This window comes from Pteropus medius, unplaced genomic scaffold (genome assembly GCF_902729225.1).
Source record: "Pteropus medius unplaced genomic scaffold, Ma_sr-lr_union100, whole genome shotgun sequence".
Taxonomy (NCBI): Eukaryota; Metazoa; Chordata; class Mammalia; order Chiroptera; family Pteropodidae; genus Pteropus; species Pteropus medius.
Window position 1 is genome coordinate 5,359,334 of NW_024344241.1, and position 15,670 is coordinate 5,375,003.

Below are 15,670 nucleotides of genomic sequence, written 5' to 3' on the forward strand. Positions count from 1 at the left end.
GATAATCCCAAGCAACGTTCCAGGTGGGGTTACTCTCTGCTTGCCCTGGACCTTTTACCCACCTTTCAAAGCTCCCTGTTCCTATTGTAGCCGAGTCTTAATTGTAGAAAAGACTGGTGGGAGGGAGGGGATAGGGGTTCAAGAAGACACTGAGGGATATTCTGAGCAGCATCTCAGTGATGTGGGCCTTGCTTCCTAAATTCTATAAAGACTATGCTTATGACTTAAAACATCCATATAGAGAATGGGGGAAGCAAGGTAAAATAGAGGGAAAGAAGGGGGAAAAACTCTAATTAATAGTAATAATCACCCTCTATTTGCAAAATAGATCATAGATTACCAAGCACTTAATATTGATGGTCATTATCAACAGTATGTGGTGGACAGAACAGGTACTCTTATTCTTCTTCCCATTTTACAGATGAAGCAAGTGAAGGTGAGCATCTTGCCCAAAGGGCAGTCAAAGATAAGATGTGGGGACAGACGCAGATCCTGCACCTGGAGCTGCATAATGTTCAGTGAGCATGTTCCTGCTGTCCATTTTTTTTCTGTGGCCCCTCCCTTGGTGAAAATGTTAAGATTCCTGACCATCACCTGGATAGGGGCTGGCTGGAGGATTGAGGTCCCAACAGTTGTGTCTGCCACTGGGAGCCCACCTGCTTGCTCTTCCCTGAGTTATTTCACTTTCCCTTCTCCTCCACAGAAGAGGACTGTGTGATTTTTCCAGGTTGATGGCAATAACACCCATTTTGACAGGCCTCAGTTCTCCCAGCTGGAAGCCAAGCAGAAAATCCAAGCTGGCTGTGTTTTCATCACCCTCTGGGTGGCTTCCTTTAAAATTAAAGCTCAGCAAGTTTTTGTTTTTGTTATTGTTTTTGTTTTTTAAATTCACAGTGTATTGTGAAGGGAGAAGAAAGGCTCTTGCCCTAGCCAGTAAGTTTTCAGAAGGATCACCTTTAAGCATGGCTGTAAAATGCTGCTTCTGGAAGGCAAGGGTATGTAAAGAATTTAAGCTAGGATTCTTGTTTCTAAGCCCTTTATTTCATCTGCACTGGGTGCTAAGGCATTTGTCATGAGAAGGGCATTTCATGGTTGTCAGGTCAAGTGCAATAAACTGGTGGGCAATAGCCTGCCACTGAAGTAAATTTTTTTGAGCACTTAATGGTTATTAATAGGGAAGGCTGTCAGTCACCATCCATGCTTCTTGTTGCTCTGGGCTTTCTGCTCGTCAGATATGGCAGAGAAAATAGCTGGGTTGGGGTTTGGAAGCTGCTTCTGGGAACAACAGTTAGTTATTATTTGGTTGCTAAAGTTCTTCTTAGTTAAGTGCTAGTTCCAACCCTTAAGGGCCATGTTTCCTTTAGGGAAATACAGAAAACCCTGTGGTCGTGTTCTCCCCGCTGCCCACAATGTCTTTGCAAATCAAGATTTTCCAACATTTGTGGGACAATTTGAGAAGGCTTAGCTTTGGCTTCAAAATATCAAATAGGGCGAATCCATAGGGCTTGAAGTCTCCTCCCTCTCCTTTAAGTGGGAATTAGTAATCATTTAGGCTGGGGCAAGTAGGATGAAAAAACAGTGTGGCCAACAGAACCTAAGGTGGTCTCCATGATTCTGACACTGGTGTTTATGCCCCTGTATAATCCCCACCCCTAGAGTGTGGATGGATCCTGTGACTTGCTACTAACTGATAGACCATGGCGAAGGAGATGATCACATGACTACATTACGTTAAATAGACTCTGTCTTTCTAGCAGACTCACTCTTGCTCTCCTGTAGGCTTTGAAGAAGCCAGCTACCATGTTGTAACTGCCTGTGGAGGGGGTCGTGTGGCAAGGAACTGCAGTGGCATCAAGGAAGAGAGGGCAGCCTCCAGCTGGCAGCTAGTGAGAAATCTGAAGCTCTTGGTCCTATAACCACAAGTAAATTAATTCTTCTAACAACCTGAGAGAACTTGGAAGTAGATTCTTCTACTGTTAGGCTTCTGGGTGAGAACACAGCCATCACATTGAGCTCAGCCCGTGAGACTCTGAGCAGGACCCAAGTAGACCATGCCCTGACCCCTAATGCCCAGGCACTGGGAGATAATAAATGCGCGTTGTTAAAAGTTATTAAGTTTGCAGTAGTTTGTTATGTACCAATAGATAACCAGTATAAAGTTGTCTGTGGAATGGAGGAATAAATACAGCAATGCCGTGGAGGTGATGCGTAGCTACTAAAGAAGACAAGCTATGTAAGTCCTTTTGGAAGCACCACTTCTTAGCCATCTTTTAAAGAAGGTGTGACAGAATTGCTTCAAGGAGAATCTTGGGAATCCTGTCACTTCCTGGATTCCTGGAAAGAGTAACCCCCAAAAAAGATGTGGTAAGTGCTGTGGCCAGGCAAAGAGTGTGCTGACCCATCTGATGCACAGGAAGCCATTGTGGCTGGATGGGAGTGGGCCAGGGGGCAGGTGGTAGGAGACCAGGCTAAGGAGGTCAGGGAGGGGCCTGGGGAGGTCAAGTAGGCCTGTGAAGCCACCATAAGGAATTTGGCTTTTATTGAGTGGCATGGGAAGCTGTTCAAGGGTTTGAGGAGTGGTGAGGGGAATGCCATGACCTGACACATTTCAAAACCAATGCAGTCTCAGTCTTCATCTGTGAGTTGCTTAGGAGAAGGCAGATGTATCCCTCACATTACTCAGCATGATGTCTGATGTATTAGCTGCCCATTGTTTGTTGGATTGAATTGAATGTGTAAACCATCCATTATTGCTGTAAGATTTTTTAACATTCTGAAGAGTTTAAGCCCCAAACATTATCATGTTGTTTAACTGGTTTATTAGAGCCTTTAACATAATTGGTGAAGTTAAAGATAAAGCTATGTTGATGAATAGGGCATTTCTGGTTTTGCAATTTTTCAAATTTCATAGAAAAGAAAAAGAATGGGCAGATATTACCTCAGGTGGGTGAAGGAAACCCCCTCCTTTGCCTGGTGATACTAAAGAGGATAAGATGGAATAAGATCTTTTCAGTTTCTTCGTGTGTGTGCATGTGTGTGTGCATGTGTGTGTGTTTCCTCTCCCGCAGGGCTTTGTGTGGCTTTTCCCATAGCACCTCCTAATTAAATTCTCATTGGTTTATTCATCAAGTTTAACTGTGACTTCCACTCTATTTTTATTTTAAATACTTTATTTTTTTTTCCCCCAGAAAGAAGAAGATCCCAGAGGAATTCCTAGGACCAAAAATTCTATTGAAATGTATGGACGGCTGGTTAGCCAAGGTATGTGTGATGATTAATTTTATGTATCATCTTGGCTAGGCCACAGTACCCAGATATTTGGTCAAACACAAGTCTAGATGCTGCTGTGAAGGTGTTTATTAGATGTGATTAAATCAATAGATTTTGAGTAAAGCAGATTACTCTCCATAATGTGGGTAGGCCTCATCCAACAGTTGAAGACCTTAAGAGAAAAGATAGAGGTCCTCCAAGAAGAAGAGAATTCTGCTCTCAGACTCAAGACTGTAATATCAGCTCTCGCCATATTTTCCAGTCTGTTGGCCTGCTCTGCAGATTTTGTACTTGCCAACCCCCACAATCGCATGAGCCAATTCCTTAGAATAAGTCTTTCTTTCCCTCTCCTCTCTCTCTCTCTCTCCATATATATATATATATATATATATATATATATATATATATATATATATATATAGTATTATACCAAATTTTTATTTTATATATATATAGTATATAGTCTATGTATATGTATAGTACATACATATAGTCTATAGTCTATAGTCTATATCTATCTATCTATCTATCTATCTATCTATCTATCTATCTATCTATACATCTATCTATCTATCTAATCTCATCTTATTTTTTCTATTTCTTTGGAGAACCTTGAGTGTGAAAATTCTGGGAGACTAAAAATCTGTCTACTCTCCTTGTCTCTTTGAAGATTGGTCCAGGTCTTTTCACCCTCTCACTTTTGATCTGAATTGAAGTATGCGGAATGTCTGAATGAGGGTAGGTTGAGAAGTATCACCCCAAACAGGTAGTGATCTGTGGAGAGAAATAAGGTTTCCGTCCTTGGTGCTTTTTTTTACTCTTAAATGCCAGGCCTTTAGAGTGAGCTTCTCAGCACATCCCTGGGACCCACCAGGAGCTGCCTCTTTGCCTCAAGAACTAGGTCCACTCCATCTTCCTTAAGCTAAAAGCTAAATGTGCTCCCCCTTGCCACTACAAACTACAATATGATGAACAGGCAACAGAAGTCAGGGTCTTGAGTTGAGGCCCTGAGCCCCCGTGGCTTCAGTGACCCCCAACCTCTTCATCCAGCTATCACATGGAATGTGCACATGTTCTCCCAGCATGAAGAACACCTGTAATGCCTTCAAAACCTGAGATGCCCTGCAGGTGCCCATCACCGCAGGGCTCTCAGCTACTGCCATGTGCCTTCCAGAAGTCTCTGGCTTCTTCCAGTGCGTGTCTCTAGTTACCTGGATGCCACAAGGTTCTTCTGCCTTGTTCTTTCTCTCCTTCCCTCCCTTCCCCTCTCTTCCACGTCCTTCTCTCTCCTGCTACCTGCTCCTTCTACTTCATTTTCTGGAGCCCAAACAAATTTTTCCTTCTGAGGGTAATTATTGCAGAGTCTTGAATTTAGAAAACACTGTGTCCAACACAAATCCTATAATCAGGATTGGGAGGATATGAAGTGAGGTTCCACTACTAATGTATTAAGAATCAAATGTTCTCTATCCTTTCCTCCATTTCACATTTGGAAAACTGACATACATGTTACACAGAGAATATGCATGGTGCTGGTGAGTTATTGCCATGGTAAACAAGGAAAGGGGGAGGAGGTGGAGAGCAACACTCTATTGCATCTATCAGCACACTAATATAAGGATACAGTCCTGATCTGAAGGGGAAAATCTTGAAATAAATGGTACAATTGCAGTCCACTAAGCAGTGAACTGTACATCCTTCTCTGGTTCATCTATGGATAGATTGGGGCTGAGAAATGTGCAATGCCAAAACCACAGCAGTGAGAAAGAATAGAACTTGATTCACTTTCAACACTGAGTGTGTGATCTGCATGTCTCTAGGACTCTCTAGTTTCCTCCCAACCTGTTTGCTGCTTCTCTGTGAAGTAAGCTGAGTTCTCTGGTTATCATCTGCAGCAGACTGAGGGGAACCTAACAAATTTCAAGAAGATTCCAGGCATTTCTCAGCATGCTCTGGATCCCATAATTCCCAGGGCTCTGAGTCAAGTGCAGGAAGTCAAGTATTGAGGCACCAACCTGAGTGAAAGGAGGGTAGGCCTGGGAGAAATCACATGTGCTGTTCTAGGCTGTACTCTTAGAGACAGACCTGGCATGGCAAAGGGAGCCCTTCTCATACTGCACACATGCCCAGCTCCCTCCTCATGGAGCTCCCAGAAAATAGAGGCCTGACTCCCAGGAGGAAGACTTCTCCCTCTCTGCCTCATCTCATATGCTCCTCTGTAAAATGACAAGATGTACTGCCCCCTTGATAGGAGGGGTCTGGACCTAAGTCTCTGAGTAGTCCTGAACTCAACTTGGGAGAGACAATGTATAAAAGGAAGTTTTATTTAATATGTCCAAATTTTTATTATACTGTCCTATTTCCTTATATTTCCTTTATGCTACCTTGACTTCTCTTTATTACAGACCTAAGACACAGTCCACACCTTCTTTTTGTTCCCTTCCTGACAGTTACTGTAGAGTCCATTCTGTATCTTCACCTTGCAGGCCCCAGCTCTCAGAGTCCCCCAACCAAGACAGTGGCAATAACTGGCAGGAGCATCACAAGTTATCCCCAGGGTCTGTGCAAGAAGCAGCATCTCAGCAGAAGTGACATCAAACGACAGACTGAGCACATTTTTCTTGTGCAGAAGCCAAGTAGAGAGAGATTTCAGGTCTGAGCTAATGAGACGGGAGCCACAAAAACCAGATAAGAGAGACATTTGAAAACAGAGGCCTGGAAATGGAGCCTAAGGAAAGCCCCTGGTCACGAGGACACATATGGCAATTGAGTATCGTGAATGTGCTGATCCAATAAGATCACTCTTGCCCCACCTCTAAGGGGTACTCCTCAGAAAAACAGAAGGCCTAGCCAGGGGAAAATGCATGTTTGTGTTCCCTCAAATTCATATGTTGAAGCCTTAACCCCCACTGTGATGGTATTTGGAGGTGGGGTCTTTAGGAGGCAATTAAAGTTAAATGAGGTCATGAGGAGAGTAGGGTGAGGTCTTAAGCTGACAGAGCTGGAGCCCTTATAAGAAGAGTTAGAGACCAGAGCCTTCTCTATGCCTGCATATGAACACACAGTGAGAAGGCGGCTGCTGCAATCCATCAAGAGTCCTCACCGGGAACCGAATTGGATGGTAACTCTATCTTGGGCTTCCCAGCTTCCAAACTTGTACAAAGGAAACTTCTGTTGTTTAAACCTCCCAGTCTTTGGTGTTTGCTTTGGTATCCTGAGCTGACTAAGACAATGCCTAAAGGCCATGAAACTCCATTTATTATGCCCCAAGGAGATTCCAAATGCTTTGCATAATCAACTCACTTTGTTCTTATCTTTTAACCTCACAAACCCATGAGGTAAGTACTGTTTTCATCTTACTGAAGAGATGAAAACACGAGCAAAAGAGGTCAGAAAACATGTCTAAAGAAGACACATGGCTGGTGCATGAAGCACCTGGACCTTGCACCCAAGCCATCTGGCTCCAGAGCCTGTACAATTAACTACTGGGCCTCAGCACCTCATTGGATTTTAATGGTAAGAATGTTGGTCAAGGGCGGGACACAGTTAGGTTCCCCCAACTCATCACCTGAAGCTGCTATCCCCCATCCTTCTGTGGGACTGTCTTTTTCAGGGAAGATCAGTGGTCAAGGGAAAGAAAGTGTCAGTGTTGTTGCTGGTTTGGGGGGCAGTGAAGGTAGAGAAAGGTTGGGCCTCCCAGTGATTCATTCTTATGCGTGCCATTCTTGGCATTTGTCCTCTCTTCCTAAGCCCAGGAAGTCTCTCCCATCGTTTCTGTGGCTGGGCAAGGGTGGAACCTGTGACTCAGCTGAGCTGCAGGGATCTCGGAGGGCCTGTTCCAGAGGGGCCCGTTGCAGAGTGCAGTGGGTAAAAGTTCAATATTACCCACCTGTTTCTCAGGAAGGTGATATTTCACTGCTGCCCATGGGTGCCCAAGGTGAGGGCCAGTGGGGACAATTAGCTGAAGCTGTACTTGGTGGCCCATTGTTCCATGTGAGTGAAAATGACAGCTTCAGACACAAGGATCCCAAAGCTGTCATTTCCTTTAACACTACAAGTAATATTCTTAAAGGAAAAGTTCGGAAGATGCAATAGACAGTATGAGAACACCATCTGTGCCACCCAGTCTCCCTAGGAGGCTTAATATGGCATTTATTAAAACAAACAAACATTCACAGTCACCACCTTTCCTTGGCAGACAAGGGGCAGAGGAGTGGGAAAGGAAAACTCCAGAATAACTCTACCATCTGTACTCTAATAGAGGAAGAGGTACAGAGGAAAGCTCAATTGGTGGAAAGAAGCAGCTTTCAATATTCATTTTCTTCTTTGCTCTTTTCCTAATATTTGACTTGTGGATTTAAAACTTTTTTTTTTTCCTAGCAAAATCATTGTGGTGTATAGTTCTAAATCACAGCTAGTTAATAAAATTTTTATTTTATCAAGCATTGTAAAGGCCATTCCAAGAGTTCAGATAGATGATATGTTGCAGTAATGTATGTATTTATTTAATCCACAAAGTGGTCGTAGCCACAATGATAACAGTATCTGTGCTGTATTAAACGAATGATGATGCACCAGACACTTTGTCAAGCATTTTAGATGCATCATCTCAGTTAAGCCTCCAGACAACCGGGTGAGTTGGGTATTTTTCTTATCCCTGTTTTACAGATGAGGAAACATAGGCACAGAGGGACAGGGTAACTTGTCCAATGTAGTTTGTGGACACTTAAGAGAACAGAAAGAGAGATCATACTTAGTACCATAGCTGCCCTAGCTGGAAAGTAATATAGACTCTGCTTCATTCTGTGTGACTTCAAGGATAGTGGTCACTGAACTACCAATTAGAGATTGGCCTAATTCTAATTGGTAGATCTGTGCCTTTTCTCATTCTTTATTTTCCTCCATTCTTTTTTTTTCCTTTTCTGATTGCAACAGAAACACTTATTTATATTTAGCAGTCAATCACTCCCTGTTATGGACTGAATTATGTACCCTCAAAACTCATATTTTGAAGTCCTAACTTCCAGTACCTCAAAATGTGACTGTATTCGGAGACAGGATCTTTAAAGAAGAAATTAAGTTTAAATGACATCATAGGGTGGGGCCCTAATCCAATCTGACTGGTTTCTTTATGAGAGGAAGTAATGTAGACACAGAGAGACATCAAGAGCGTCTATACATAGAGGAAAGACCACAAGAGGACAGGGAGAAGGTGGCCATATACAAGACAAGAAGGGCTTCAGGAGAAACCAACTGCACTGATCTTGGACTTCCAGCCTCCATAACTGTGAGAAAATAAATTTTGTTGTTTAAACAAACCCGGTCTGTGGTATTTCATTATGGCAGTCAGAGCAGACTAATACACTCCCAAAGTGTCAATATTTGGGTATGAATTGGTCCCAGTCATCATGGAGTTCCCAGTCCCTCGAGAGAGACAGTCAGGGTAGCTAATACTGGCAGTACAATTTGATGAATGCTCTGTGAGAGGAGTGCACAGAAAACTGTGGAAAGCCATGGGGATGGAGGGAGGACCCCGCAGGAAGGAGGAGGAGAACAGTTTGAGGGATAACCTTTGAGCAGAATCATGAGGGAGACAGGCTTATCAGGCTGACAAGAGAGAAGGCACTCCAGGGAGAGAGAACAGCAAGGAAGAAGGAAGCTGGAATTTCAGGAATTATCAAGTCTGGTAGATCTTTGACTATCTCAGATTTAACATTCACACTTTGGGCAGTACTGGTGTTGCAGGATACTCGGACAGAGAGACGGAACACTGAGGCAATAGGCAGGAAGTAGTGTTTATTGGTGGTGGCACCGGCTCAGCGGATTCACATCCAAAGGCTGAGCCTGGATCGCAGTGGGGCTTTCCCTTTTATATATGTCTTATACTTCCTCATGTTCTTTCTATATAAGGAAAGTGTATTTTGACTGGTTGGCGGGCCATAAGGGGAGTGACTGACCAGGGCTGGTGGTCTGTGCCACATCAACTGTGACACTGAAAGTCCCTTACCTATTTTGGGAAGGGAAGTGAACAACCTTCAACTGTTATAGCTAACGGTTAGCTCGGCCTCCACTACCGCACTTGAGTGAAGAGACAGGTCCTTGGCATGTACCAATGTGCAATTTTACAAAGGAACAAAGGTGAATGTGAGGGAGCATGGTACTGGTGGAAGCATGTCCCCTTCACTGTTAAGTAAGCTTCTGCACTGCAGTGACTCATTCAACACAAACGTGACTTCAGTCTCATAAAGACTCTGTGAGCAGCTATGTTACAAATTATGAAACTGAGAAAATTACATGATAGAGTGATATTTATGACTCTGACCATTTATGAAAGTCTCTAGGTGAGTCTCTTGTGGATGTTAAGTCCTTGTAGGTCTGAGGTTAATATCACCCTCTGTTTGTAAGCATGTATTCATTTTCCATGGTGGTTCCTTGGATAATTCAGCCATTTACCTAGCACATAGTTTTTATTGAGCATTCCTACTCTGTGTAAGGCACTGTACTAAGTATACGGTGGTGACAAAACAAGTGTTCTATGCCCTCCTGGAGCTCACAAACTAGTGAGGAGGGGTAGTACACAAGGAAGCTGACGTACGTGATTGCTAATGATGATAGATGTTACCAAGGAAAAGCAACTGGTGCTGCGGGAGAGAATAACAGGTGGGGACAGACGATAGGGGTGAGCAAACGGCTCTCTGCGGGGGTGCAGGGTAAGCAAGCTCATCTTGCCTGTAGACAGAGGGAGGAGAATGTTTGAGAGCTCTGAGATGGGAGCTAGGTGTGTTGGAAAAATGGAGAGCAGAATGTATGAGAGAGGCGGGTGAGGCCAGATCAAACTCCTACTGTGGGCCCTGTAGGAGTTTGGAGTTTACCCACCATGAAATCAGGTGCCCAATAAGGCTTTAAGTAGGGAGTGCCAGGATCTTATTTACATTTTAAAATTGTTCCTTTGGCTCTCACATGGAGAGTGGATGGGAGGTGCACATGTAAACGCCCAATCAGAAAACAGGTTCCCAAACTTGGTTGCAGATTGTAACCCCTTGGAGGGTATAAAATAATACTGATGTCTGGGTCCCAGTCCCCCATCCTAGGCATTCTGATTTAATTGGTCTGGAGTGCAGCCTAAAATTTTAAAAAGCTTCCCAGGTGATTCTAATGGGAAGCGAAATTTGAGAATTTCTGAATCTAGTAGTTTCAAGATATGATTCAGTGGAGATCCAATGACTATGGCCATAAGAAGGGAAGTCATGAACAGACAAGTGGAATGCAGTTTAGAGGTCGAAACAGCAACTTAGTCGGTACTCTGGTTATGAGCAGGAGAGGAGCAAGGAATTTTAAAGATTACTCAGAAGTGAGGTCTGAGCCACAGATAGACATTTGGGAGGCATCAGTGCTTGGGGAAAAGCCACAGGAATAGAAGCAATCACATGGGAGAGAATATGAGTAGAGAAGAAGGTTCAATTTTAAGGATGAGGGGAGGGAAGAGATGTAGGAGTCGAGGTATAAATGGGAGGTGTGAGGACCCTGGGAGTGTCTACTCCATCCTCCTTCAAGAGAACTGCTGCAAAGTGGATAATTGGTTGAGTTTTGAGGCCTAATAGTGAAGGAGTTGTCTGCAGAAGTGCTTGGGAAAAAGAGGCCAGGAACAGAGGGAATCACAGGAGAGCAATGTGGTATAGTCAGTGATGGAGGTAAACCAGGAGGAGGGATGTGAAGGTAGAGTAAGATGAAGAAAGAAAGGGTCCACTGGATTGTTGAGGATGTTGGTGACTTTGATGAGAGCATTTTCAGATATGAGGAGGGACAGAAGCCAGGACAGAGTATGATAAAGAAGTTGAAAAAAATATGTGTGTAGAAAAAGAATGAGAGGAGGAACGTCCTTATGATGCTGAGGTCCTGAACTATGGGAAGGGATTGGCCTTTGATAGAGAAGTAATGCTCCTTATATTTTAGCAGAAGGAATGGAGGTTAGCTTTGTAAAGCAATTATAAGAAAATGAGAGCAATTTTAGCTGATAGATTTTATTTTCTCATTTGAGTATAAGGCAGTTATCGGCAGAAGGTGAAGGGTCAGGTAGTGGGTAGGGGTGAAGAGGAAAGGTGGGAGGATTGAGAACTTTAGAGAACACATGAGATAATCATTGAGGAGAGGTGAGAACACACTTCTAAGAGAATGCTGTGATTTTAGGGCAGCATTGCATGCCCATTTGAAGATGAAGATCATACATTTATGTTGAGTATTAAAGTATGCCTTTTGTTTCCACTAACAAGGCCTAGAGCACAGGTGCAGGCATAGAGAAAGGAGATGGTGGGCTTCATTCTAGGTTGGAATTTGCAGGTCTTTGGTAATTTTAACAAGAGCAGTCTTAATAAAGAGGGCAGGGAAGAGGCTAGATTGAAGGGGCTGAAGTGAAGTGGGAGGTGTGGGGGCCCTGGAGATGTCTGCTCCATGGTCTTTCAAGGTACCCTGGCTGACAGCACACTGACTCTTCCCTGCACTGTTGACAACACTCTGTTTTCCCAGCCAGTGTAATGGCAGGCATACTGGACTTACCTTGGATTTTTAAAACAATGTTTGTATTAGTTTCTTATTGCTGCATGAAAAATTGCTACAAACATAGTAACTTAATTTTTTTAATTAATCAGTTAATTAATTAAATTAAATTAAATTTTTTTGGTTTTTTTTAGGTGAGGCAACCCTTGGTTGACCTCACAGATTGCAAGGACCTTGTCAGCTTACAATTCCTTATTTTTTTATTTTTTTACATCTACAGCACCTGGTCTTCCTAGCTGGTCTCCCATCCAAGTACTAACCAGGCCCAACTCTGCTTACCTTCCAAGATTAGACCGGATTGGGCTTGTTCAGGGTAGCATGGCCGTAGCAAACATAGTAACTTTAAATGACACACACTTATTATCTCACTTTTTATGGGTCAGGAGTCCAGGTATGTTTATGGTCTCACAAAGCTGCAATCAAGGTGACAGCTGTGACTGGGGTCTCATCTGAGGCTGGGGTCCTATTCTAAGTACAGATGTTTATTGGCAAAATTTATTTTCTTGCAGCTGCACAACTCATGGTAGCTTGCTTCTTCAAGACCAGTGAAGGTACAGAAAGGTTGGGCTTTCCTTTAATTTATTCTTGTCTCTGTGTATGCTCTCCTTGGCCTTTGTTCCCTCTTCCTGAGCCCAGGAAGGCACCCCAGTCATTTCTAGGGCTATGCAAGGGCAGGACCTGTCACTCAACTGAGCTGCAGAACCAGAATTCCAGAAGGAGGAGACAGCATCTCTGTTGTTTCAATTCTCTTACTTGTGGACCCACTTTTAAAAGGTTTGCCTCATTAGGGTAACTGCAAATCTTCACTTCTTTAAAATGACTTTTTTGCTTCTCTTCCTCCTTGATTCAAACTTGGGCCTTGGGCTCACTTGCTTCTTTTCTTTTTTTATCCTTCTACATACTGTACAACCACTCCCCTATAAGCCCTTAGGTCAGCATCAAACAGTCTTAGGAACAAAGCCTCAGGTCTGTTGACCACAGAAACAGAGTTTTGGTCAAACTAAAGATAACATCTTGCAGCTCCACACCCATGAAGGCAGAACAACCCTACCAGCATACTCTGGAAACCAGACAGAACAACACCATGACTGACATCAGCACCTGATGCAAAGATCAGCTGCCTCCTACCCTAGCCTCTACCAATCAGTAGAGCCCACAACCCCAACTCCCTTAGCTACTAATGAGTTTCACCCTGTATAACTTATCCCTAAATGTCATCCAAGAGCTAGGACTTTGAGAACTAGCTCACCTGTGTCTCCAGGTTTGGCATCATTTCCCTAAATCAACGTCTTTTTTCACTGCAAACTCCTGTTCGTGTCTCTTTTGGCTTTGATCCATGCAGGCAAAATGAACCCCTTGAGTTCAGTAACATTAGGTCAGGGCCACCCAGAATAATCTCCTTTTCGATTATTTTAAAGTTAACTGATTAGAGATTTTATTACCTGTGTAAAATCTCTTCACCTTTGCCATAAACACTCCAAGGCAGGGGCTTATACATGCCAAGTGCACCAGTGGAGTGCGAATATTGGGGTCATTGTGGAATTCTGCCTATCACAATGTTCAAATCAAGAGTGTTTAAAAGTTTATTTTTCTTTTCTAATTGCAAAAGTAATATATATTCATGGGGTAGAATCTATATAAATGTACAAAGAGGAAAATTAAAATCTACTCATATCATTTGTCTCCTAAAATATGAACATCATTATAATTTTTATTTAATTCTCTTTATATAATGGAGCCATAGTTAAAATTTCGAAAGTGTGCCATAAGACTCAGTATTCTTTGAGAATACAAATATTACTCCCTTGTATGAATATGGATTCTATTTATTTACTCTTTTCTCTTTTACACTATGATTGCTTCCAATTTTTAACTAGTATAAATAATTTTGATGAATTTACTCCAGTACATCTATGTGCTTGTTCAGCTCTCACATATTTACTTGAAGGTTTGAGGCAGAAATACTTAAAGTGGTGGGGCCAGATGCCAATAAAAAAATCAATCGGAAATGAAAAGTATTGACAACCTGAGTAGGTTATTTGGAAAATAAAATCAGTTTTTATATGACAACAATTTTTTTTTCACAAGCATTTATTGAAGAAACCAAGATAGTCCTAAAGTGCTTTGCTGTGGGGCTTCGAGAATATGGGGGGTGACAATATCTCAGGTTATCAGGCTCACACAATAACTGCCTGGCGTAAAAATTTGGTTATGTCATTAACATAGATTTACAACAGTCCCTTGAGTAAAAGATTGATGTCAGAGGAAAGGAATGAGGAAAACGGTAGAGATGAGTTGGGATTGAGCAGGAAAGTGGAATAGAAATATTGAAATATAGGGGAGTTAGAGGGTCCATGACTGTAAAATTAAAAAAAAAAATTGCCTTTGTCTGAGAGATTTGGTAGCTTAGCAGACTGCCCTGGACTGGCGTGAAAGCCGTCTATAGCAGCGAACTCAATAAAGTAATTTAAAACATACATCTTTGTGTTTTTGTGGGTTTGGGTTTAATTTTGGTGATGGCTTATTTTAAGTCAAACACTTGGTACTTGTATGCAGTGGCACATCAGAGCTCACCAGAACCTCTGTCACCCAGGGCTGAATTTAGTGTGCTATGTGAGGAAGTCTGGGACCATGTTTGAGGGCCTACTGTTCTGAAAGTGCTGGCAGGGCCTTGTGCCTGTGCTCACTGTTAAAGTTTTCCTACAGAGAGGTAGTCTATGGGAAGGCAACACATTGTATTTCTTTCTGATTTTTCTAGGAGAATATGTGTTTGTTAGGGATGAGGGAGGGGAGGGCAATGTGAGGCCAGGGAAAGAGTAGGAATGATGAGTTGGATGTAAGGGGTCTCTACAGTGGGCCACTGGGAAATGCTAGAGAAGGTCCTCAACATAGTTATGCCTAAGAAATGAGATGTGTTTTGTCTCACTCTGGGAAGCACACCTGTGTTCTCTTTCCAGGTGCAATGGAAGCCATCCCTCCCACAACAATGATGCCCAGGCCTTTTGCTTTGTTATGTCTCTTGCGGGAGCAAATTGCTACTCTCCTAAAAGAGAGTGTGACCCCTTTGTCTCCTCTGCCAGGCAGCCATGTGGGCTCTCTCTCTTCTCCTGTAAAGTAGTTGTGAACTTGGTAGATCCAATTCACATGTGAATTAATACTTAGGGCATCAAGTTTGGGCCACCATCTCAAAGGAAGCCTTGCTTTCTCTTACCCTTTTTGTAGTCTCAATGAGGAGTCTAAGCTAACTGTGAGAAGTGCGAGTGTAAATTTTGGGAAGAGGGACTCACTGGTGGTCTGTCCATGGTAAATCTCCAGGAAGCGGCTTTGCTACTAGGACTTTTAAAATCCTATGCTTCTCAACTTTACAATTATGGAACTCAAAGGATTAAGCACAGTTGTAAACCAGTGGTTCTCAAGTAGGGACAATTTTGCCCCTCAGAGCACGTTGAGAGATTTTTGATTGTCAGTGCTAGGGGGCTGGGTGGGAGGTGGGTGGAGGGTAGGTAGAGGCCAGGGATGCTGCTAAATATCCTAAAATGCACAAGACAGTCCCCACGACCAAAAATTATTTTGCCCAAAATGTCAAGAGTGCCAAGGTTAAGAAACCCCAGCATAGACCAAAGTATTATCACTATTAACAGAAACTCTGGGTTCTAAATTTACAAGATAGAAACGAAGGTTTGTATGAGAGCCATCTGCCTGAACTCTATTTAGAGAAAGAACCATGACCTACTTTTCAGCACTTCCCTAAAGCAAGATCAGTCAAAACATCTCAAATATCCCCAATGTGGGAGAAAACAACCACGCAAACATCCAAATCTATCGCTAGGGATTAGAAGTCTTATTT

General features: G+C 42.9%; 1 pseudogene; it reads right to left on the bottom strand.

Annotated features, from left to right (window-relative positions):
* Positions 1-12,034: 12,034 nt before the first annotated feature.
* Positions 12,035-12,153, bottom strand: LOC120607789 (uncharacterized; annotated as a pseudogene).
* Between the last annotated feature and the right edge of the window lie 3,517 nt (positions 12,154-15,670).